Source organism: Pan paniscus, chromosome 19 (assembly GCF_029289425.2).
Source record: "Pan paniscus chromosome 19, NHGRI_mPanPan1-v2.0_pri, whole genome shotgun sequence".
NCBI lineage: Eukaryota > Metazoa > Chordata > Mammalia > Primates > Hominidae > Pan > Pan paniscus.
In genome coordinates, this window is record NC_073268.2 from 74,106,517 (window position 1) to 74,132,551 (window position 26,035).

At 50.4% G+C, this 26,035-nt stretch overlaps 1 protein-coding gene across 6 annotated transcripts in view; it reads right to left on the bottom strand.

Moving 5' to 3' along the window:
- Positions 1 to 25,001, bottom strand: part of CUEDC1 (CUE domain containing 1) — a 94,592-nt gene extending 69,591 nt beyond the window's left edge. The window contains exon 1 of one of the 6 annotated variants that reach the window (XR_004667264.3): positions 24,133 to 24,999. The gene's annotated coding sequence lies outside the window, so the exon portion shown is untranslated. Of the gene's footprint in view, positions 1 to 15,090; positions 15,230 to 24,132 lie in introns of those variants that run through there. The other 5 variants (XR_004667265.3, XM_034942542.3, XM_034942540.4 and 2 more) reach the window with 5 other exon arrangements.
- Positions 25,002 to 26,035: the final 1,034 nt, after the last annotated feature.

The following is a 26,035-nucleotide window of genomic DNA, read 5'->3' on the forward strand; positions in this document are numbered from 1 at the left end:
GTGGCTCCTGTCTGTAATCCCAGCACTTAAGGAAGCTGAGACAGGCAGATTACTCGAGCTCAGGAGTTCGAGACCAGTCTGGGCAACATGGCAAAACAGTGTCTCTACAAAAAATACAAAAATTAGCTGGAGGTGGTGGCACACACCTATAATCTCAGTTACTTGGGGGCTGAAGTGTGGGATCGTCTGAGCCTGGGAAGTCGAGGCTGCAGTGAGCTGTGTTCACACTCCAGCCTGGGTGACTAAGTGACATCCTGTCTCAAAAAAAAAAAAAAAAATGAAAGAAAGAAAAAAAAAACAAACAAAAAAAGGGGGAGAGGTACAATTCGCAGGAAAAAACCCAGATCTCCCATTCATTCCGGGCAGTCGCTCATTCATTCAAAAACACTGATGAAGCCACTGCCACATGCCGGGCACTGTCCGGAAATGGGCATAGAGGCACAGGCTGGGGCCTTCTCCTTACCCTCCTCTAAAGAAGTGGGGAATAAGCAAAAAAGGGGTCATGAGGGCATTAACTAAGTCAAAGGGCACTGCTGTTCCTGCAGTGGGGGGAAAGAGAGTTCCTGGGCAGAAGCTCTCACATATGCACGGACTCAGGGAAAGCCAGTCCGAGGGTGGGACTGGGTATTCAAGTTGATGGTGGCTGACAGATCTCCTTCTCTTTACTCACACAGGGCCAAGAAAGGCCTGAGGGTTAGGAACACACAAAGGAACACAGTCAGAGGGACTTCATGTCCCAACCAAAGGTGGCTCAATAAGACACAATCCCGAATCCAGGGAGGATCCGGCTGAAAAGCCTCCTCTGGATTGCAGAGGACTCCCGTGAAACCACGAGCCTCTTTCTCCTTTGCAAAAACCAAATCGTATTCTCCTACCTCCAAACCCTGCCATGTGCTGCTTCCCTACACGATGCCCCCACCCTGCTCCTCTCACCCACATGTGTCCTTCCCTCTCTCAGAATTCTGCTTAAAACGTATCTCTAGGCTGGGAGTGGTAGCTCATGCCTGTAATCCCAGCACTTTGGCAGTCCGAGGCAGGCACATCGCCTGATGTTAGGAGTTCGAAACCAGCCTGGCCAACACGGTGAAATCCCGTCTCCACTAAAAACACACACACACACAAAATAGCTGGGTGTCGTGGTGCATGCCTGTAATCCCAGCTACTCGGAAGGCTGAGGCACAAGAATCTCTTGAACCCGGGAGGTGGAGGTTGCAGTGAGTCGAGATCGCGCGACAGCACTCCAGCCTGGGCAACAAAGTGACACTGTCTCAAAAAAAAAAAAAAAAAAAAAAGGCCAATGCCTGTAATCCCAGCACTTCGGGAGGCCGAGATGGGCAAATCACGAGGTCAGGAGATCGAGACCATCCTGGCTAACATGGTGAAACCCCGTCTCCACTAAAAATACAAAAAAAATTAGCCGGGCATGGCAGTGGGTGCTGTAGTCCCAGTTACTCGGGAGGCTGAGGCAGGAGAATGTTGTGAACCCAGGAGGCAGAGCTTGCAGTGAGCAGAGATCACGCCACTGCATCCAGCCTGGGTGACAGAGCAAGACTCTGTCTCAAAAAAAAAAAAAAAAAAAAAGTCTGTTGGAGGGCCAAGGTGGTTGGATCATTTGAGGTCAGGAGTTCCAGATCAGCCTGGCCAACATGGTGAAACCCCATCTCTACTAAACATACAAAAATTAGCTGCGCGTGGTGGCAGGCTCCTGTAATCCCAGCTACTTGGGAGGCTGAGGCAGGAGAATTACTTGAACCCAGTGAGCCGAGATTGCGCCACTGCACTCTGGCCTGGGCAACAAGAGCAAAACTCTGTCTTAAAAAAAAAAAGTCTGGTCCAGGCGCTAGAGCAAGGGTTCTCAACCTTAGGCACTACTGACATTTGGGCTAGAGAGTAAGGGGCTGTCCTGTATATTGGAAGATGTTTAGCAGCATCCCTGGCCTCTACCCACAAATGCCAGTAGCAACATCACCCCCAGTTGTAACACTGCCAATGTCTCCTGGGGGGCCAGATCATCCCCACTTGTGAACCACTGCACTAGATAGATGGTTCTCAACCCTGGCTGCCCAATAGAAACACCTGGGCAATGTATAAAATTTACCCCTGCCTGGGCCCCACCCAGCACTAGCAGAATCAGACAGCCTCACGGGCAGCAAGGGGGAGAACCACTGAACAGAGCTGCTCTGGACATTTTGGATCTCTTAGCCAGTCTAAGATTCTACAAGTAAACAACAATGTCTGTAACTTTATATAGCCTTGATGTTCTAACATGTTGGTCGGTTCCTCCATTAGACCAAATCTCTCCAGAAGCAGGAACCATATCTTCTTTTTCCCTGTCTCCACAAAGCTGTATGCAGTGCCTCTTATTTTATACTAATCAAAAAAGCTGGGCAAGTTCATGAGCCCCCCTCCACCCCAATTTCAGATGAAGAAGCCACTTTCATCTCCCCCAGTTCAACAGCATATGACAAGGGAGAATTTGCAAAGGGAGGAAGGGACAAAAGAGATGGGAATCCAGGAGGACCCAGCCACCTGATCTAGCCTTGGAACGAGACTGCTCTCTGCCAGCTGTGGGGAAAGCTTGCTGAGTTGCAGGGATGCAGGGCTAGGTATACTCATACTTCCTCAGCCCCACCTCTCCCGGCCAGACTGGAAGGCATGAAGCTGGGGTCTTCAGCAGTAAACTCTAGTCTACCAGATCGGATGCTGCATTCCCCAGGCTGACAGTGACTCGAGAACAAATGAACACAGGCCCAGAACAGCTCTATTTGGAGCCCGACTTATGGGCTGGGATCTTTCTCCCTACACCTCCTTCAAGACTCCCCAGGAGCATCTGGGGACCTGGCTGAGAGAGGCCAGCCCAATGTTAACAGATGCAGTCATGTCTGCCTCCTGCTCCCCTCCCCATCCTGCTCACCACCTCTTCAGACAAGGCAAAGAGGAATGCAGTGTCAAGAAAGAATATTTAAAGCCAAGGTGGGAGGACTGCTTGAGCCCAGGAGTTTGAGACCAGCCTGGGCTGGGCAACATAGTGAGACCTCTTCTCTACAATATAAAAATAAAGGCCAGGTGCGGTGGCTCACACCTCTAATCCCAACACTTTGGGAGGCCAAGGCAGGAGGATCATGAGGTCAGGAATTCAAGACCAGCCTGGCTAGTATGGTGAAAGCCCGTCTCTACTAAAAATACAAAAATTAGCCAGGCGTGGTGACACGTGCCTATAGTCCCAGCTACTCGGGAGGCTGAGGCAGGAGAATTGCTTGAACCCAGGAGTCGGAGGTTGCAGTGAGCCAAGATCACACCACTGCACTCCAGCCTGGGAAACAGAGCAAGACTCCATCTCAAAAATAAAAATAAAAATAGCCGGATATGGTGGTGCACACCTGTAGTCTCAGCTACTTGGGAGGCTGAGGCAGGGGTATAGCTTGAGCCCACAAATTCCAGGTTATAGTGAGCCATTACTGTGACACTGTACTCCAGCCTAGGCAATATAGCAAGACCCTCTCTAAAAAAAAAAAAAAAAAAAAGGAAAGAAAGACAATATTTGGATATGAACCCCTATCTTTTTTAAGAAGTGGAAGTGCATTTGTTATCTACTCATTCCTTAACAGATATATAGAGAATACTTAGAGGGGCAGACATGCCATCCTTCCCGATTGTTTTTTTGAGACAGAATCTCACTCTGTTGCCCAGGCTGGCATGCAGTGGCGTGATTTCGGCTCACTGCAGCCTCTACCTCCCAGATTCAAACAATTCTCATGCCTCAGCCTCCCGAGCAGGTGGGATTACAGGCATGCCCCACCATGCCCAGCTAATTTTTGTATTTTTAATAGAGACAGGGTTTCGCCATGTTGCTCAGGCTGGTCTCGAACTCCTGAGCTCAGGTGATCCACCTGCCTCAGCCTCCCAAAGTGCTGGGATTACAGGCATGAGCCACCACACCCAGCCCGTTCCCCATTTTTATACTTGGGTTAAGCTCACAGACAAAATGATGGGGATAGAATCCAGGGACCAAGCTCCCCAAGACAGCAAAGGCTATTCAAGTGCTCGCAATCAGCTTTCTTACTAAAACTCACTGGCTAATACACAAGAATGCAAATTGCCAATGTGTTTACCTTACATTTAATGAATGGTTTAGTGTTTTCTCTGAGATTTTACTTATTTGATATTCCATGACAACAGGATGAGCAATCCTTAAAGATCTGCTTCAGGCAGCCCTGGCTGGCTTGCTGAAATCAGTGTAGAGCAGTGAAGGCTTCCATCCTGAGTGACCAGCGTGACAGTGATTTTTTTTTTAAGCTTCCCTCCCTTCCATTAGACACACACACACACACACACACACACACACACACACACACCCTGTTGCCTAGAGACTGGACACATTCCTGGTGCTTACTCTTCTTTTCATTCTCCAGAAGCAGGAGCTTTAGAAACTGGGGCCTCCAGGAAATATGCCTGGGGCCGGGGTGAAGGGGGTCCAGGAGTGACATTTCCTCATAGCCAGGCCCGCCCCATCCCCGCTGCCCTCCCTTTCCTCCCGAGGTTTGAAAAGCCCCAGCAGGCTGGAACTGAAAGGCTTCCACAGGGAACAAAACAAGGCCCCCTTTGAAAGCCTGTGTTTACCCCGGGTGCAGCCAGGGGTTGCCATGGCCACGGTCCACCTTGGCGGGCCAGGCCCGCCTGGAGCAGCCTCAGCGCCTGGCCGTCCCACCCCAATTCCTTCCTAGGGGACCCTACTGGCACCCCTCTCCTGGGCCCCCTTGACTGCTGGAAGCATGGATTTTCAAGTCCCCCAAGCTGAAAACATAATCCTGGAGAGACTGAAAGAGGATTAAGCCTCCCTCTGGGGCTCCTGAGAGAAAGACCAGGGGACTTGACCAGCCCTGTCCACACCCACCTCCGCTGCTGCTGTCCTGTCTCCTGGGCCAGTGACCCACCCGCTGCTAATGAGAATGACTTATTTATGTCATTCATTATCGCTATGTCCTGGAGCCAAGCAGCATCAGGGGAGGCCAGACCAGGAGCAGGGCAAAGAGGAAAGGGAGGGTCTCTCCTCTCAGCCTCAACCTGAATCTGTCAGGCCCTGTGGGCTGCGGGAAACCACAGAGGCCTTGTGACCCAAGGACAAAAGCGGCTGAGGACATGGCAGGACAGTGTGGACTCCCAGGGCCCCTGAGTGCACAAGCCTGGCCAGGGAAGCTCAGCCCTCCCTGGCTCCACATTCCTCCTTTGGCCCTTCCCCAGGAGAAGCCAGAGGGAGCAGAGGCTCTAAATAATTCAGCCCTCAAATTGCTCTGTGGTCAGAGCTTCTTCATTTATTTTTTAACTCTCCAGGCTCCACAGTTTCGCAATGGAAGCACTCTAATCCCAGCCCTCACAACCAGGTGCCTCTCAAGCCCCCAGCCCAGGATGGCAGGGAAGGAGGCACCCAACTTCTAGGATTCTGCAGACTCATCCCTAAGGTTCAACACATCTTGAGGCCTCAGGGACAGTGGCTGGGATGCAGATGGGCAGCGGGAGGAGAGGAGGCAGTGCTGGCTCCAGGGCTGTTTCCACAGAGCATGGCACTACTGCGCTGGCAGAACTGGATTAATAGAAAGACCTGAGCCGCAACCCGGGTGAGGCTCAGATCCACCTCTGTCAGCAGCTCCACTCTCCTGCGCACTGCTCCTCTAGCCTCCTATCTATCCTTTCTCAGGGCTTCTTCCTGCACCCCCAGCCCATCCCGCCCCCACACAGCCCTCCGTGTTCATTCACACTTTTTTTTTTTTTTTGAAACGGAGTCTCCCTGTGTCACCACGCTGGAGTACAGTGGTGTGATCTCGGCTCACTGAAACCTCCGCCTCCTGGGTTCAAGCGATTCTCCTGCCTCAGCCTCCGAAGTAGCTGGAACTACAGGCACACACTACCACGCCCAGCTAATTTTTGTATTTTTAGTAGAGACAGGGTTTCACCATGTTGGCCAGGATGGTCTCCATCTTTTGACCTCGTGATCCGCCCACCTTGGCCTTCCAAAGTGCTGGGATTACAGGTGTGAGCCACCGCACCCAGCCCTCATTCTTACTCTTAAAGGGCCTGGGCACTCTGCCGTGGTTCCCTGGAATCAGCCTGGCCTCAGCTTCTATTAATAATATTAGTTAACATTTGATTGCACATTCATTTCATGTGATCCTCACAGTAACCACACAAAGCAGGTACTATGGATATCCTCATTTCACAAATGAGGAATCTAAAACTCAGGGAGGTTTAGAAATCTGCCCAGAGGCCTGGCGCGGTGGCTCACACCTGTCATCCCAACACTTTGGGAAGCCAAGTTGGGAGGATCAGTTGAGCCCAGGGGTTCAAGACCAGCCTGGGAAACATGGTGAAATCTCATCTCTACAAAAAATACAAAAATTAGTGAGGTGTGGCAGCATGCACCGGTAGTCCCAGCTACTCAGGAGGCTGAGGCAGGAGGATGCTTGAACCTGGGAGGTCTAGGTTGCAGTAAGCCGAGATTGTGCCACTGCACTCCAGCCTGGGTGACAAAGTGAGACCCTGTCTCAAAAAAAAAAAAAACAGAAAAAGAAAAAAATCTGCCTAGAGGCTGAGCACAGTGGCTCCTGCCTATAATCTCAACACTTTAGGAGATTGGTAGGATCACCAGCCTGGGCAACATAGCAAGACCCTATCTCTACAAATAATTTTTAAAATTAGTCAGGCATGGTGGTGAGTGCCTGTAGTCCCAGCTATTCAGGGAAGCTGAGGTGGGAAAACCCCTTGAGCCCAGGGGATCCAGGCTGCAGTGAGCTGTGATGGTGCTACTGCACTCCAGCTGGGACGACAGAGAGAGACCTTGTCTCAAGAAAAACTAAAAAATAAATCTAAAATTCTGCCTAGGTAGGAAATAAGCATGAGAAGCCAAAAAATAAAATAAAATAATTGTAATAAAAAATTTGTTATAATCTGCCTAAGTCACACAGAGAGTGAAGAACAAGACTCAAAGCCAGCTGCCTAATCCCAGTCTTCAGGCCTTAACTCCCATGCTATATGGACACATGCTGCACACACACAGGATCCTCAAGCCCAGAGTCACAGGCACACAGCCAGTTGAGACAGTCTGGGGACAAGGACTTTGGTCTAGGGACCAAAGTGCCATATCCGGCCTAACATCCTTTCTCCATTACACAGTTTCAAGTGTAGAAGCATCTGTATTTACGCAGGTGATAAATACACGTTTACTCTCTGGTTTATGATGTCATGGCCTAACACCCTATAAACCTAGCTTAACCCCAGCAATGCCCTATGCTGGCCCCGGCCCTGACCACTCCCTCCCATCCCTGCTCCATGGCCTTCCAACAAACAGCTCGCCTGCCTCCACCAAGACTTTTAAATTCTCCCTCACAGCGTTATAATCCTTCCCATGCCCCTTTAGGGCAGTACAATCTCCATGATTCCTAATGAGAGAGCTGGCACCACCATACCAGAGCACACGTATGCAATACCTGATAGTTCTCAGTGTTCTTACAGACATTACCCAGCCAGCTCAGCAACCCTGAACCAGCTAAACATGGACAACAGCTTTTTATTTTATTTTTTAATTTTATTTATTATTTATTTATTTATTTATTTATTTTTAAGACAGAGTTTTGCTCTTGTTGCACAGGCTGGAGTGCAGTGGCGCTATCCCAGCTCAGCGCAACCTCTGCCTCCCGGGTTCGAGCGATTCTCCTGCCTCAGCCTCCTGAGTAGCTGGGATTACAGGCATGTGCCACCACGCCCGGCTAATTTTATATTTTTAGTAGAGATGGGGTTTTTCCATGTTGGTCAGGCTGGTCTCGAACTTCTGACCTCAGGTGATCTGCCTGCCTCAGCCTCCCAAAATGCTGGGATTACAGGCACGAGCCACTGTGCCCGGCCTTTTTTTTTTTTTTTTTTTTTTTTTTTGAGAAGGAGTCTCACTCTGTCACCCAAGCAGGAGTGCAGTGGCATGATCCTGGCTCACTGCAACCTCCACCTTCTGGGTTCAAGCGATTCTCCTGCCTCAGCCTCCAGAGTAGCTGGGACTACAGGAGTGTGACACCACACCTGGCTAATTTTTGTATTTTAGTAGAGACGGGCTTTCACCTTGTTGGCCAGGCTGATCTTGAACTCCTGACCTCAAGTGATCTGCCCGCCTTGGTCCCCCAAAGTGCTGGGATTGCAGGCATGAGCCACCACGCCCAGTCTAGCTTTTTATTTTTTTGAGACGAGATCTCAGTCTGGGTGAAGACTGGAGTGCAGTGGAACAATCCCGGCTCACCGCAGCCTTGAACTCCTGGGCTCAGGTGATCCTCCCACCTCAGCCTCCCAAGTAGCTGGGACTACAGGCACACACCACCACGCCCAGCTAATTTTTCAAATTATGTGTAGAGATGGGCGGGGGGGTCTCACTATGTTGCCCAGGCTGGTCTCGAACTCCTGACCTCAAGTGATCCTCCCACCTTGGCCCCCCAGAGTGCTGACATTACAGGCGTGAACCATTTCGCCTGACCTGAACAGCTTTTGGAGATGTCTGGCCAGCTCATATCCCTCCTGTGAGGACCGCCTCTACTCCCATTCACAGGGGAAAGCTCCCACCCCCTGGTGCTGCGTGATCATGCCCTCCTGGCCCCAGCTGACTGGCCCAGTGGTAGACAGCTGATCCACACGAGCCCATCAGACTCTCTCCTCAGGAGTTCACATCAAGGTTCAGACACCATTCAGTAATTAAGGGTTACTGGAAAGCGGATGGGTGTATTTGGGAGCTGAGGGGCCATACCACCTGTTGCACATCCACAGCAGCAGCGGCGTCCTGCAGGTGCACCATGCAGACTCACTGAGAACAGCTGCGTCGGCCACCCCCACCACACCCCCACACACACCCGGCACTTGGGAGACCAGGCACTTCCTCCTTTGAGTCTTCAATTCCCCTATGGCTTCAAATAGCTCAAGCTGGTTTCTGTTACTTGCCTTCAGTAGAGTCTGAACTGAGAGACAAGCTGGCATCACTATCCTCCCTGTACAAATGAGGAAAGAGGCTCTAGAGGTGACTAAATCAACATCATATAGTCAACATGTAATAAAGGAGCCGTTAAAAACCCTGCCATGTGACTCTTCTTCAGTGCCATCCCATGCCTCCTTCCCTGGATTAAAGGAAGTGGCAGGTATTCCATTTCTGTCAGTGTTTAAAAAAAAAAAAATGGTGGCACAGTAAGCGATTCAGCCAGAGGCACTCCAATGGACTGAAGCTGGAAACAAGAAATTCAAAATCCTCTCCTTTAGATCGGCAAAGACAGCTCTTCTCTCCTCTACATTTGCCAGCCTTCCTTGCAGTGAGGTCGGCCCCATGTGACCAGCTCTGGACAATGTGAATGGAAGTAACAGGTGTCAGTTTCCTCCATCTCTCTCCTCCCCTCCCGCAGTAACCTTGAAGGCCCTATATTCCAGATGATGTGGCTACAGATGGAGGTGCACTGCCTGACCTACAAGACTTTCCATGAGCAAAAAATAAACCTAGATGGTGTCAAGCCCCTGGGATGTCAGGATTTGATTATTCCTGCAGCATAATCCAGCCTCTCCTGACTAAAGCACAGGAATTTTTCAGCCTGGGCCCTTCAGCAGGATGCTGCATTCATTTGTTTAACATTCATCTGTTTAACAAATATTTCTGGAGCAACAGTGCCAGGTGCTGTCATGGGTATAATCAAGGGCACAGTAGTTTTTTTAAAAATACAATAACTACCCTTAGGAAGCACCCTATCTGGTGACTCATAAGCCCCACTTGGGACTAAAAGAAACAGTTCTACAGGTGCAAAGCAGAACTCCCACGCAGCCCCTGGCTAACCTGAGCCCCAGAGAAGCTAAGCTGCCAGGAGGCAAAGACAGCTTGTCCTAGTGACTCCAGGAGGGTGGCAGCCAAGAGTGAGTTCACACCAGGCTTTCACACCCAAGGCTCTACCAACTCTACTCCTGCCAGCCATGTGGCTGTAGACAAGTGCTTCCCTTGCTCTGGGCACAGACACACGGGAGAAGGCATAAAGGAGGAGTCATCAAGAGAGCAGGTGGCTGATGGAAAACAGAAGCAGCAAAAGACACCGCTCATCTTCCCCACCCTCGTCTGCAGCAGAAATGTCTCCTCTGGGAATCATCTCCCTGTTTCGTTTTAACTGGAAAAGTCCCCCATGACTGAGCTTTTCTCCCCCTATCCCACATAGCAGAGGACTGAGCAGAGAAGTCATTATTCTGTCAGGAACTGGTGTCTGGGTATAGTCTCCTTTCTTTAAGCCAAAAGCTAGATAAGAAGTTAGGTAGACAGGGTTGCCATATACAGTTATGCAGGCTGTTCACTACAACGCGCCCATCCAAAGGGGCAAATGGAGCTCAAATCCAGCCTACACTCTGCCTACCAAGCTGTGTGACCTACAGGAAGAGCACCTTCTTCTAATTCACCCAAAGGTGTCTGCTGTATGCCACAGAAGAACTGGAGCCAGGGCTTCTCCATAACAGCAAAGGGAAGTTACTATACTAACCTCTCTACTTTTGTAGATGTTTGACATTTTTCACAGTAAAAGGTTAAAACCAAAACCAAATAAACACCTCACCAAGTGAGTGGGTGTGTTACTTGGCCAGGTTACTTAACCCTCAGCCTCAATTCCCACAACCAAAAAGACAATAATCGCTGGCTCCTAGGGTCAGTATAAGGACTAAACTAAATTACATAAGTAGCATGTTTGACATGGAGCAAGTCCTCTTACAAATGGGAACTATTAACAGTAGCCACTGCTGATGGCTGGGGCCAGGAAGGAAAACGAGGTGAATGGGGACAGAGGGACATTGTCTAAAAAAACAAGCCTTTGGGAAATGTGTGTGGAGAAGCCAGAGTCCGAAAATAAGACCACCCTATTCATGTTCCTAAATTGAGCTTGGGGGGCAGGGCTGGTCTGAAGGAGTTCTCATGCAACCCCTTCTTCGGTGGCAGCCTTTACACTTCCCTGGGGACCCCAGGCTCGGCTCAGAATCCAAGTTAAGGTCAGTGATCCACAGAAAGGCCACAAAGAGTGGCTTAGAAAAGGATGTGCTCCCGGCCTCCCGGCAAACTCAGAGAAGGGCCCGGCAGCTGGGAGGTGGAGCTGGCTGGGCTGGGAGTGCTCACATCTGAAGTCCTGAAAGAGAACGGGACTTTTCCTAAGATGTTCCAGGAGGTCAGCCATTAGCACAGAGAGGACACCTGCCACCTTCATGGGGTGCGAATGGCCCACTCACATCCCTGTAGGTCAAAAACTATTTTTGAATTGTCTAGTTTTTTTTCGTTTGTTTGGTTTGATTTGTTTTTTGAGACAGAGTCTCGCTCTGTCGCCCAGGCTGGAGTACAGTGGTGTGCTCTCAGCTCACTGCAACCTCCGCCTCCTGGGTTCAAGTGATTCTCCTGCCTCAGCCTCCCAAGTAGCTGACACTACAAGCATGCACCACCACACCCAGATAATTTTTGTATTGTTACTAGAGATGGGCTTTCACCACGTTGGCCAGGCTGGTCTTGAACTCCTGACCTCAGGTGATCCACCCGCCTTGGTCTCCCAAAGTGCTGGTATTACAGGCGTGAGCCACCACACCCGGCCAAATTGTCTAGTTTTATGAGATGAATTTTTATGTTAATGTCTTCAAAATAATCACTGCTGCCGGGCGCTGTGGCTCACGCCTGTAATCCCAGCACTTTGGGAGGCCGAGGCGGGTGGATCACGAGGTCAGGAGATCGAGATCATCCTGGCTAACACGGTGAAACCCCGTCTCTACTAAAAATACAAAAAATTAGCCAGGCGTGGTGGCAGGTGCCTGTAGTCCCAGCTACTCGGGAGGCTGAGGCAGGAGAATGGCATGAACCCGGGAGGCGGAGCTTGCAGTGAGCCGAGATCGCGCCACTGCACTCCAGCCTGGGTGACGGAGTGAGACTCTGTCTCAAAACAAAACAAAAACAAAAATGATCACTGCTATATGTGAATTTTACCAGTAGTCTATTTTTAACGACATGCCTCCCTATTCTTTTCCCTTCAAGGCCTTAGGTTCCAGAGCCTTACCAGGATGAGAGGGCTGATGGTGACAGTGGCAGTGACCGGAAGCTGGGAGCCCTTCCCAAAGCCCCTGGAGGGAACTCACCACTAGCACGAACCGCCAAGGCCCTGGGTGCCAGCCTAGTGCCCGCCCTAGGACACTGACATGGAAGGCTTCTGGCTTCAGTCAAATGCCATCTCACTCATTTGCCTCTCCTTTCTTTCTTTTCCAGAATTAAAGCTCATAGGATGATTCATTCTCTTATTAAATCAGCTCATGAGAAAAAGGGAAGTCACCCGAGTTCCCATCCCTCTCTCCACCAAACATAAGCCACGCTGTGGCTCATTCCCCATATGCATTTAATAGAAATGCTACCACAAGGAAGAAATTCCACTAAGAACCCCACCCTTCACCTTTCCGTTCATGTCTCAAGAATTCACCATCCATGGCAGTTTTCTAAGTTTCTAAGGCTGCCAGGGGGAGAGGTGAGTTGGAATTTAAAGATAAGTTCCCAAATAAAATGGGATAGGAGGGGAAAGAGTCACATGGCTCTTAAATCCACATACATGCAACCCTCAAAGCAGATAGTAAAAATCCACCCCAAAAAAAATCCTTCTCTATCTCTGCCAGATCTCCTCAGCTCTGCCCCACACTTAGAAACAGCTGTTTCCCCAGAACTCCAAAAAAAACTCTCATATATTCCATCCCTCATTCTTTCCAAGACTGTGATCTGTACACTTAATCTACCTCTAGGCTCAGTTTATCCCTCCCTGGGATTGTCAAACAAGAACAGTAACAGTCAAAGAATAAGAATCCTAACGCTACAATGTTATAAAGCACTTTTGTAAATACATCTATGGACTCAGCCTCCTGGCTTTGGAGCTCAGATCCTGCCTCCTCAGCTAACTAGCAGTGTGACCTTACGCAAGTTAACTTAACCTCTCTGTGCCTCGGTCTCCTCCTGCATAAAGTGATGATACTACTGTCTCATCTAGGATTGATTACATAAATTAATATTCCCAAGATGCTTAGAAAGCTTACTGGCATATGCAGTAAGCATGCAATAAATGTTAGTTATTATTATTTATTTATATATATATATTTTTTTTTTGAGACGGAGCTTCGCTCTTGTTGCACAGGCTGGTGTGCAATGGTGCGATCTCGGCTCACTGCAACCTCTGCCTCCCAGGTTCAAGTGATTCGCCTGCCTCAGCCTCCTGAGTAGCTGGGATTACAGGCATGCGCCACCACGCCCCGCTAATTTTGTATTTTTAGTAGAGACAGGGTTTCTCCATATTGGTCAGGCTGGTCTCGAACTCCGGACCTCAGGTGATCTGCCCGCCTTGGCCTCCCAAAGTGCTGGGATTACAGGCGTGAGCCACTGCGCCTGGCCATTAGCTATTATTAGACTATTACAAGAATCTTGTGCCACAGAGATTATTCTTACCAGCTCTATTTAACATATGTAGTCAATAGCCATGTGTTGTTGTGGAGTATAATAATAGATTAGCCTCAAGAAAACTATAAATTAACAAACTAAGTGACCTGCTCAGAATGACACAGCCCACACATGGCAGAGCTAAGACTGGAACTCCAGTCATCAACTCCTTTGCACACTCACACATTTCACACTTTAACACACTGTCTCCTTCAGGCATGGAGATTTGAGAAGTCCCACGGATCAGCATCAAAAACAGATTTCAATCTCTACAGAGCGACAGTATCTCCAGGAATCTTTCAAGATTCACCAAACAAAATTCATTTCCATTCGTCTTCATATTCCACGAAAACACACCAAAGCTGCCTTAGGGAGAGGGTGTCGCCCCATCAAAGGTGTCAAGGACCATGCAAGGCCAGGGGTCACACTGGCCTCAACAATGTTTCAGACAAAAACGGCTCCCTTGGGAGGCTCCGAGGCTGTCATCGATTTGCTAAAGGTCAGTACAGATCATTTGGGAATGGATTTGTGTAGGCATGGCCTAAGACACATGGACTTCTGCCAAGCCCATATATTTTTTCAAAACATCTGCACTGTCTTCACCCTTGATAAATAGCAGCCAGGCTACAGAAATATTTCCATTACACACAAAAGCCTGCTTTGCCACCACAACTCATTGAAATGGATGTTTCCAACTTGAGAAGAACTCTTCAATGAAAACATCTAAAAACACCCCAATCTTCCAGCAGAGGCAACCAATCTAGCATTCAGGAAACCTTCAAACACTAGTAAATAATATTTGTGGAAACAAATTCTTTGGTAGACATATGCCCCCATGCCCAAAGTCTAACTATATCTAATAAATAGGTTAAGCCCATTTCTTCTAGCTGTATTATGAACATTCATGCGAAGACATCCGCATAAACATTTTCGTAAAGGTTTTCCCATATTTCCAGACTGTGGTGAAATCTCCTTATGGCCATGCTGAAAAGAATTGGAATAAAAAGAATTTAACATTGTAGCCCTGGCTTTACCACTAAGTAGCTGTGTGATTTCACAAAATGAAAATAATAACAATAACAGCAGCAGCTAACATTTAATGAGGACTTACAATACGCAAAACATTGTGCTAGGGGCTTAATAAGTATTTGGTAGTAATTAACAATCATTATGTAATATTTTGGCCGGGCGTGGTGGCTTATACCTATAATCCCAGTGGGAGGCTGAGGTGGGCGGATCAGTTGAGGTCAGGAGTTCGAGACCAGCCTGGCCAACATGGTGAAACACTCTCTCTACTAAAAATACAAAAATTCGCTGGGCATGGGGTAATGGAGGGCGCCTGTAATCCCAGCTACTCAGGAGGCTGAGACAGGAGAATTACTTGAACCCGGGCGGGTGGAGGCTGTGGGTGACAGAGCAAGACTCCACCTCAAAAATAAAAAATAAAAAAAACCACCAAAAAACCATTTGGTAATATTATTACTCCCACTGTATGGATCAGGAAACTAAGACTCAGAGAGATTGAGTAACTTGCCCCAAGAACACAGCAGCAACTAGCAGAGGCTGGGATGAAGCACAGGCATTCTGATTCAGTATTCTTAATTACATACCATTGGTCTTGTCAAAGCACTTAACGACCCACAACCTCAGATTCCTCCAGGAGCCAACCAAGCAAGCAGTCTTCAGAATCCTTTCCAGCTGTAAAATTCAGTGATTCTCTCTTTTCAAAATAAAATGAATTTATAACTTTGAGAAATAAAATGTAATGATGCTCTAGTACTGCTGAGGGAAGGAAACATCTGTGTATGCCTCACCCAGAACCAGTCAGGGGAGGAAAACTGCTGATTTTCTAGGGTAATGATGTCCTGTGAACCAATCAGACTGGCCTCAAGCCGTCTCAGGAAAAATGACAGCTTGAAGTTCTCAGAGGATCCACCAACATGCAAAGGTCTGCAAGTTCGCAACTATCAGTTCTCAAACTTTAATTTGACTTTTTTTTTTTTAAAGGAAACTCATATGCAAGAAAATGCTGCACCGTAGAGGCTGATCTTAAGAATGCCAGTACAAGATGTATGTTGACTCTGTGGCATGCTCACACTTGCTTTCCTTTCAGGTGTACACCTGCTCAGGGAAAATCCACCCGGCCCAGGCAATCTGTTTTAAGACTTCCCTAGCCCGAGGCTCAGTGGTCCTGTAATTGGGTGGGGGTTTTGTCCTTTGCACATCTGATATCTTCATACGCTCCCTCCTGCTCATCATCACCAGCCCGGTCTCTGGACACACAAACACGCAAGTGCTGCCTTCCCCAACTCCATCTCGGACGCATCTTCTTCCTCTCTCTGCTCAACACAGGAGTTCCCTGTTCACACACCTTGCCATCAGCTGACACAGCCAATGGTGAAACTCCCCCAGCTGACCCTCCCTGGAGCTCACTAGCTCTCTCCCAGCTGTGGGTACAGCCTGAAACCGAAACTAATCTCAGACCAGAGCAAAGTGAAATCATTTCAGGAGCCTGATCACCCTACATGACCACAGAGAGGCTTCCCCTTAACAGAGCTCCAAATCCAGCTTGCTGGTCACCAGGAGAAAAAAAAAAAAAAAAAAAAAAGCTTTGCAGTGCCCTCCTAACATCAAATACTTTCTTAATGAATAGGGAATCATGGGATTAGAGGAGGAAGCAAAAGTTCTTGCCGTCGTGTTTGCTGCTGCTACTTCTCTCTTATTTGCACAAGTCTATTTCAGTTCACCCCGTGAGCTAAAGTTCACCACCCGGTATTATTTTTAAACTCATTGTCCAGCATCCGTTCATATTTGGTTCACTCTTAATCAGATTATCTTCCAAGAGCAAGCTTTGTTCTCTTCTGAGATCCCTGTAACCATCTTGCTGTAATGTGGCTGAGACTGTTATACTACATGTTTTTCGTAAATTTGAAAAATGAAGCGTTTTACTTTTGTGCTCGGGCCAGGCACGGTGGCTCACACCTGTAATCCCAGTACTTTGGGAGGCTAAGGCGAGTGGATCTCTTGAGCTCAGGAGTTCGAGACCAGCTGGGCCAACATGGTGAAACTCCATCTTTACTAAAAACACAAAAAAATTAGCTGTTTGTGACGGCGTATGTCTGTAATCCCAGCTTCTCGGGAGGCTGAGACACAAGAATCGTTTGAAACTGGGAGGCAGAGGTTGCAGTGAGCTGAGATCACACCACACTGCACTCCAGCCTGGGTGAAAGCGCAAGACCCTGTCTCATAAATAAATAAATAATAAAAAATAAAAACACTTTTGTGCTTGGAACAATAAAAAAGAAAAAAAGCAAAAGCCATTATGACTGAATATAATGTCAGGCCTTGATGATCCTTCAAAGAAGTATAAATGTTGAGAAGGATCCTAAACTGTGTTTTCTCTTCTTACCCTTGCCCCCAGCATACTTGTGGGCACCTTTCTTTGTGGCTAGGCAGTATTACGAAAAAAAGCCTACTGTCAGCTTAAGCAAAACAGAATAAGAAAGGTTAAGTGCACTGGCCCAACAAGGGTATGGTCAAAGAGAAATTAAGTCTTGGATTATCTGTTATTTACTCATTCATCCAACAAAGTTTACTGAGGGCCTCATATATATGCCTAAAACTCTTCTAGGTGCATCTAGGAGATAACCCACTAGCTCCAACTGAGAGTGCCATTCTCAGAAACACTGTGTGTATGGGGGCTGATGCTTTCTGTATTCCAATACCAAGACAAATGCTCCACTACTTTCAGGTTTCCTGAGCTCTCCTCACACGGCTTGGACTCCATCCCCGAGAGCTGTAGGTCCCTCCCAGTGAGCACCCCCGGGTGACGCTGACCAGGAACATTGCGGGCCAGGGTCCCAGCTGTTGGGCAGACTCTGTTTGTGCCTTGGCTCACTCATTAATGGATGAGCTGCTCAGTGTTATCGGGCATTCTTCAATCACTCCAACAGTCAAAGGAGGGGTTAGGCCAGATTTAAGTAATCTTCTAGCTCAAAAATTCCAGCTCCTTTTATCCTCCGATCACCGAGCTGACATGGACCTCTAGGGGCCTCTACTTCATCTTCCTGTCTCCAGACGAAACCTCTTAAACCACAAAGACAAATGAAACTTGTTCCCATTTCTGAAGACCTTCAGGGGAGGCCATTCCCCTCTGTGCCTATGAGTCACTTTTCTTACATCTCACATCCTATCTGGAATGTCTTCCTCATACCTTACTTGAATCCTCCCTCTGTAGTTTAAATTCATTTGCCTCTGGTTCTAAGTGCAGAGAGACAAGAGTGAATCACTGTGTTCTGAGCAATGACTCTTAAGGGACTTTTATGTCTTCTTCACCATGTTCACTGCAGGCATTACAAGAGGTGGCAGTGTTTCTCAGCTGTTAAAAACCACAAAGGCATCAGGAAAGCTGACCACACTGCCCAGTTCCTGCCTCACCCTGGCAAGGGTGCTACAGAATCCAGAAAACCTGACCCTTCTCTGAAACCCACACCGCTACTTAGCTCTACTCAGAGTTCACCAAGGGGGAGAACAATGTGCTCCCATGCCAGATCAAAAGCCCAGGAGGCAGCAGCCACTTTATCTTGTCCTCACTCAGCTCAAGCGGCCCCTCCTCCAGGAAGCCTTCCCTGCCCCAACTCCTCTTCTGGCTGGCAAAGTGCCCCCTTCCTCAGTGCTTTGTCTTATCGCAGCACTTGCCACAGAAACTGAAATTCCAGGCTAACATGTTTGTCTCCCTTACTAGACAGGAGGCATCTTGAAGGCAGGGGCCATGGCTTGATGACCTTTGTGCTCCAGGATGGGCCCCAGCAGAGTATCTGGCACTTGGCCAGTGGTTCTCAGCAGACGCTGTTAAGCTGAACCCTCCAGGCATGTTCCAACGATGCCTGGACATTGCACTGGCAGCCCTTCAAGCAGGACACAAATCCCACAACCCCCCCAGCTCCACCCTCCCCCACCACGACCACCCCCGAGCTCAGTAGGGGTGTCTCTGACATACTTTTTTTTTTTTTTTTTTTTTTTTTGAGGTAGGGTCTGGCTCTGACACCCAGGCTGGAGTGCAGTGGTGCAATTTCAGCTCACTGCAACCTCGGCCTCCCAGGCTCAAGCGATCCTCCCACCTAAGCCTCCTGAGTAGCTGGGACTACAGATACATGCCACCACGCCTAGCTAATTTTTGTAGAGATGAGGTTTCACCATGTTGCCCAGGCTGGTTTAGAACTCTTGAGCTCAAGTGATCTGCCAACCTCAGTCTCTCAAAGTGCTAGGATTACAGGCATGAACTACCACACCCAGCCCTGACAGTTTCTCTAAGGGTGTGGGCCTGCAGCCAGACTTCCTGAATTCAAATCCTGGCTCTGCCACTTTCTAGCCATGTGATCTTGGGCAAGTTATTTAAACTCTTGATGTCTCTTATGTCTCTATTTCTTCACCTGAAAAATTGGTATAGTATCTCATAGGTCCTGTGAGGATTCAACGAGCTAATCCATGTGAAGTACTTGGAAAAGGTCCGACCCCTCTGTGAGTGCTACAATGATTATTTCCCAAGCCTATTCCTTCACAGAAACCCTTGGCCCCCACAGCTTCCACTCTTTTCGTTTTTGAGACAGAGTCTCACTCTGTCACCCAGGCTGGAGTGTAGTGGCGCGATCTCGGCTCACTGCAACTTCTGCCTCCTGGGTTCAAGCGATTCTCCTGCCTCAGCTTCCCAAGTAGCTGGGACTACAGGCGCCTGCCGCCAAACCTGGATAATTTTTTTGTACTTTAGTAGAGACGGGGGTTTCACCATGTTGCCCAGGTTGGTCTTGAACTCCTGAGCTCAGGCAATCTGCCTGCCTCAGCCTGCTAAAGTGCTAGGATTACAGATATGAGCCACCGTGTCCAGCCTCTTATTTTTTTTATTTATTTATTTTTTTTTTTGAGACAGAGTCTCGCTCTGTCGCCCAGGCTGGAGTGTAACGCTGTGATCTCGGCTCACTGAAACCTCCGCCTCCTGGGTTCAAGCTATTCTCCTGCCTCAGCCTCCTGGGTAGCTGAGATTACAGGCGCCCACCACCATGCCCGGCTAATTTTTGTATTTTTAGTAGAGACAGGGTTTCACCATGTTGGCCAGGCTGGTCTCGAACTCCTGACCTCAGGTGATCCGCCCGCCTCGGCCTCCCAAAGTGCTGGGATTACAGGCGTGAGCCACTGCACCCTGCGAGCTTGCACTCTTGACTGCCTACTGGGCCTGCCCCAATCTCCTCACTAGGTTCCCTTCCTCCAGGGAACTCTGCCCTGTTCCTCTGGACCAATGTTAGTATTAACTTTATGCCATTCAACCCTTCTCACTGGTTATGCCTCCTCACCCCTCCCCCAGCTTACAGGGCAAATTCTCCAAAGAAAAGGAAAAAGAGTTGGTTCCACAGCAGGGCTACAGATGCTGAGTCATTCTGCCCCCAAATATGCTTAGCTGTCACCCATGACATTTCAGTCTCCCCACCCCCGCCTCCACTGTGCGGTCCTCTCTGCTCATCATTCAAGAGCCTCACCCCACCCCCTCCCACTCTTCCAAAATCCACCCTCAGCCTCTACAGTTTTTACCAAAGATTTTCCTTAATAATGAGCCTCAGAATTTGTGTACCGCTGTGCAGAAATGGCAATAATAATAATAGCTTCGATGTAATGAACACTTCCTCTTTGTCTGGCATACACATGAGATCTCTTTTAACTCTTTCTAAATATAGGAAACTCTGGCACTTACAAAGTCTTAGAGTAAGATGGAGAGCTGGGATTCTACCTGGAGATGCCTAACTTCAGATCTTACACTCTAAACAACTAAGCTATGATGAAAATGTGCACAAAATAACTCAGTTGCTTCCTAGGGGTGGAAGTTAGGCCAGTGGAGTTGGAACTTTTTTTTTTTTTGAGACAGAGTCTCACTCTGTTGTCCAGGCTAGAGTCCAGTGGTGCAATCTCAGCTCACTGCAACCTCCGCCTCCCAAGTTCAAATGATTCTCCTGCCTCAGCCTCCCAAGTAGCTGGGGTTACAGGTACACACCACCATGCCCGGCTAATTTTTTGTATTTTTAGTAGAGACAGGTTTCACCATGTTGGCCAGGCTGGTCTCGAACTCCTGACCTCAGGTGATCCACCCGCCTCAGCCTCCCAAAGTGCTGGGATTACAGGCAGGAGCCACCACGCCCAGCCTAAACATTTTTATCTTACCAAGAATTCCTCAAAGACCCTTGGTGCTGCCACAATGGAAATGAAATGGTCACATTTATAAGAAGGGAGTTTATGTTTACAAGGACTGTTATCACATTTATCATTTATGACCTGCTTTAAAGATAAGACATTTAGCTGCATCATCAAGAGTCTGTGATAATGCGCTGACACATCAGAGGTTCTGGGAGCCTGGAAGCCAAGGGGATCAGAGAAACACTGAGTGAGCCAACACAGCTAGCATCCTGAACTCACCAACCCATGGTAGCCAGGGCCACAGCATGACTGAGAAGTCATGGCCACTGGGGAAGATGAATCCTCAGTCACTGCAACAAGGACCTTTGCATGCCACCAAGACACTTCCAATTCCCAAGTCAAGGACCACTGGACCACAGTGCTTTAGGGTCTCCAATGCCCTTCATTTTATTTTATTTATTTTATTATTATTTTTTTTAATGTATTTTTTTTGGAGACAAAGTTTTGCTCTTGTCATCCAGGTTGGAGTGCAATGGCACAACTTCGGCTCACTGCAACCTCCACCTCCCAGGTTCAAGCAATTCTCCTGCCTCAGTCTCCTGAGTAGCTGGGATTACAGGCACACGCCACCACACCCAGCAAATTTTTGTATTTTTAGTAGAGACGGGGTTTCACCATGTTGGCCAGGCTAGTCTTAAACTCCTGACCTCAGGTGATCCACCCCCCTCGGCCTCCCAAAGTGGTGGGATTACAGGCATGAGCCACTGCATCCGGCCTCCAATGCCCTTTATAGCTCTTGCTTCCTGTAAGTGCAAGAGCCAGCAACACAGAAGCACCACCTCCTCCAGCTCACCTTGGATAGTCAGAGGTGACCCCTGTCAGACACCCAGCTTCCTGTGCCCAAGGCTCTAGAATACTCCTGCCTCTGCTGCTTATTACCAGAGCAAATGTAGGAAGCTCTAAAGGAAGAATACCAGTGTGAGTGCTGCCATATGCCAAACACTGTGCTCTCTAGTTAAACAAAGAAAAATCCCCTACAGCTCTCTGTGGGGGACTTGAGCCTAAGGAAGTCTTCTCAGTCCCAAGGTAGAGAAGTCACAAATGGCAGATCGTCCTAAAGCTCTTCCAGATCTCTAGCAAGTGTAGATGCCACAAACACCTATGCAGCAGCCCAGGACCCAGTGAGCCAAGAAAGGAGAGGCAGGCCAGGCCTCCTCTGGCCTGGGGCTGCACTGGGGATAGTGACAGCAGCCCTCTGGCCCCCACTTGCCTTCAAGAGTCCAAAGGGATCTAAGGAACCGACAATACCCAGATCATAGCCTTGGACAATTCTGCCCCAAGACCTCCTTAAGAGTCGTCTTTCACACTTAACACTCTCTACTAAAGCACCGCAACCCCATTTCCCCAAGAACAAGCTGGAGCTCTTAAAGGCCTGGATCTCACACCCAGCTGAAACACCAGAATATCCACCTCCACCCAAATCCCTTTATTTACCTCTAATTCAATAGACCAGTGGGCCTAGTCCAGTGCCCAGGGCCTTCCCACCACACAGACAGCAAAATGAGCCCCTGGAAAAGGGCCACCTCATCTGCCCCCATCCTCTAGCTAGCTGTAGGGAGCTGGGATCTGTCCAGACACTCCAGGTCTCCATGGCCACAAGCCCAAAGTTGCATAGGGAGGTCATGAGAAAAGACCTTAGAAGCAGTCTGCTCTTTGAACCCTGGGATTATTCACTGACCAGCCAAAAAGGTGACAACTGTTCTGATGGCCCAGGTCAGACCAGTAACTCTAGGGCAGAGGTCTCAATGGAGGTCCTAGTTCCAAGGGGGTATATTAACCGTCTGGTGTTGAATACAAGTGTCTCCCTACACACATGCATTTTGGAAGGAGAGGAGTTAGAGCTTTCACCAGATTCTCAAAGGGGCCCATGACTCCAACCTCTGGCCCTAGTTGGCCTGGCCCAGGAGCTGGGGATACAGCCCTAGTCATATCAACATCCCTGGGCCATCCTCGCTGTCCAGGGTCTCTCTTCTATTCAAGGATGTGCCCAGGTCGGTAGCAGTATCCTGTTTCCCTTGTCCTGGCCCTTCCAGCTGCAGAAAGTGGACAGCGGGTTTCACATCCAGCCCTGCTGCACACGCTCCAGCTTCCTGGAGACCCGAGCCAGGTTTCTCCCAGCAGCACCTCTCCATCCCAGAGATGGCACCATATTCAAATTGAGGTACCAGTGGCACTGACCCCCAACAACAGAGAGGACCCAGCTTCACACTTGATCCAGCAGGGGCCCACCCACATGGTGAGATGACTTCCTCCGTGAGAGAATTCCTGGGGTCCCTCACCTCCTTCAGGCACAGCTGGCTATAAAGAAAAGGGGTGAAAGGCCCAGTACATCTCCCTGAGTCCTTTCTCCTGGGCCAGGTGGCTCAGGTGCTGCGGGATCACCCAGGGAAGGCTCATTCCTCTCGCTACAAGACGCTGACTGCGGATCAGGTGGGGAGCACGGTGGATGGTCTTCTTGTATCCTCTATCGCCTCCAGGGCATCTTGTTTCTAAACTCCCAGGGAGTCCCCTCATCTTCTACTCCACTACTCCACCAAAAAAAGGAAAATCTAAACCCTCCCTCCCCTTAAAACACATTCCGTCTCAGGAATTTAATTTCAGTGTACGTTTCTTAGAGCTAAAACTTTTTTTAAGGGGAAAAGAAATGGGCAGGGCAGTGCTGGGTGTAAGGCGACCACGCGACCGAGAAAAGGAAGAGGGAGGAATGAATAAACGCTGACACCAGCCCCCCTTGGAGCTCAGAGCCTGGGGCACAGGAGCCGGCGGGGCGGGGGAGCAGGGGCGGGGACAGCGCATTCCCAACTTTCCCTGGCCGAGCTGACGGGAGATACAGCTCCCAGGGGACCGGGAGGGACCAAAAAAGGCTGAGCCGACCTGTGACATCGGCGGGGGGCAGGAAGCGAAGCTCCCCTCCCCCTGAAAGGCGCTCGGCTCCCAGCAGGCGCCCCCGCCTGCCGTCGCCGCCCAGCCTGCGCCCCCAGGCCCGGGCACTGCGGGGAGGGGCGCCCACACAAAAGGGGGAGCGGCGGGAGAGGGGACTCGGGCGAAGCCGGCTCCGGGAGGCCTCGTCTCCCTTCCCTGCGGCGCTGGCCCGCGCCCCCCGGTCTAATCGCGCGCCCCGCTCCCGGCCCCCCAGATGCCCGCACGCCCCCCGCGCCCGGGGCCCGGGATGAGGTGGGGGCTCGGGAAGGAAGGGCGGGCGGGGACCTGCCGCACGCGGAGCTCCCGGGGAGCCGCGCCGACAGCCCCGGGAATCAAACTCGCGACGGCCCGGCCCTCCCGGCGGCGCCTGGGCAACGGGTCCCGAGAAGGTGGGGCCGCTGGGCCGGGGCCGCGGCCGGGATTGCGCGCGGGGCGCCGGCGAGGACCGCGCCCGGGGCCGGGCGGGAGCCGCGGGAGCGCGGGGGTCTTACCGGGCAGCGCCACGCGCGTCCGCTCCGCGCGGGCCGCAGGGGCCGGGCCGCGGGCCGGGCGGGGGAGGGGCTGCAATCCGCAGCGGTGGCGGCGGGGCCAGGCTCGGCGGCGGCGGCGCGGCTGGGGCGCGGGGAGGCGGAGAAAGTGAGGCGAGGCCGGCTTCCTAGCGGCGGGCGGCGAGAAATGCAGCTGTCCCTGCGCGGCTGCCGGCAGGGCCACAAGTGGGGCCGCGCGGGGAGGAGCGGGGCTGCGGGCGGGGCGGGGCGGGGGCCCGGCTGCGGCGCCCCCGGGCCCTTTCCCTATGGCCGACCCCTTTCCAGAGAGGAGGGAAGCGGACCTGGGGGTCCGGAAACCTACATGGTTGCCGGGGGTGGAGAGGGGAGCACCCGGTGAAGGCTGGAAAAATGCCCTCCGTGTACCTCCCTCCCCGGCCGCAGTGACTCCCTAGTTTGCGGGCAGGAGGGCGTGAGCGGGGCGCCTCGACCTCCCGCGCAGAGCGGGGTGCGGGGCATCCTGCCCCTCCCAGCTGCGGAGAGGGTGGGCGGAGGAGACCTGAGACCTCCGAGACTCCGCGGGGAGCTAAGAGCAGGGCTGCCCGACAGGTTCCAGGCCAGTGCCAGGAACCCAGGGTGAGGACGCACAGGTGGGGCTTGGGACACAGGTGTGGAGGAGGGGCAGCTCCCTGTAATTAGGGCCCCGGAAAGGAAACCAAATCAAATGCTGAGGACACAGGAGATGGTGGGAAGGGGGAGCAAATCAAAGCTATCACTCGTCCACACCGACAGATACCACCTGCCATCTCCCATTTTCTCCTCCCCCAACCTCCCCAGCATCCCTGATCACTTCAAGGGCTGCTGAGCCCTGGGAAGATTTTCCACGGAAGAACTTGTTTAATAAATGGGAAACTGACCTTTGCTATACTTTTCCCACGTGCTTTCATTTCAGACTCCAATTTGGGAGTAGGTAGCCTAGGTCAGGTGATGACCACCAAGCACCCTGCTACCTAGGGGATCTGAGGAGGGTGAAGAAGGCCAGATGCAAACTAAGCTCTGTCCCCAAACAACTTGCAAAGGGTCTGCACCCTCCTCCTGGAAAAGTCTGCCTTACAGACCCGTTTGCCCATCTGGGCCCAGAACCCCAGGAATAGCCCCCTCTCCCCTCCTCTGAGCGCTTGCAGTTTGCTAGCCTTGCTGAGACAGATCGACACGCTCAGCCTCAGAGACAGCTGATGGTAAAAACCACAAACCAAAGTGCCCCAGACACCAATGTGTTTCCATCATTTGCATGTCAAGGGCAAGTTTCTTCAGCAAGGTGGGAAACTGGGAGGGGGAGAAACCTCAGAACCACACCCTCCTCGGGGAGGCCCAACATTAGGTTAGCATGTTGAACGGAACTCCAGGACTGGGTTTCCAAACCCCTCTGAGGATCTCCTCTCTCCTGCTCCTCTCTCCCCACACTTCACTCCCTGGTGCATTCAATTTCCGGGGGAGGCAGGGTGCTTGAAATCCCAGAAGATGGTCTTCAGGCCCCAGGTTAAAGATTCTTAATCCGGAGGGACAGACCCATGCCTCTATACTGACTCCTGGCTCCTTTCCCAGGTTGTAACTGAGAGCTCAGGATTTGTCCGCCTGGCCAACATAGTCTAGATTATGTTATCAAGTGTATTACCTTACACTTACCCATAGTGCAGTTCATTTGTCACTTTCCTGCTTACTTGCAAGATCCCTCTGCAGTTCATTCCTGTCACCTTGGCATTTCAGGAGCAGAAAAATGCATCTGCAAACCTGGAGATTTCCATTTGCACTCGCCTATGGATTGCTCATAATTTTTTTTTTTTTTTTGAGATAGAGTTTCGCTCTGTCACCCAGGCTGGAGTGCAGTGGCACGATCTCAACTCACTGC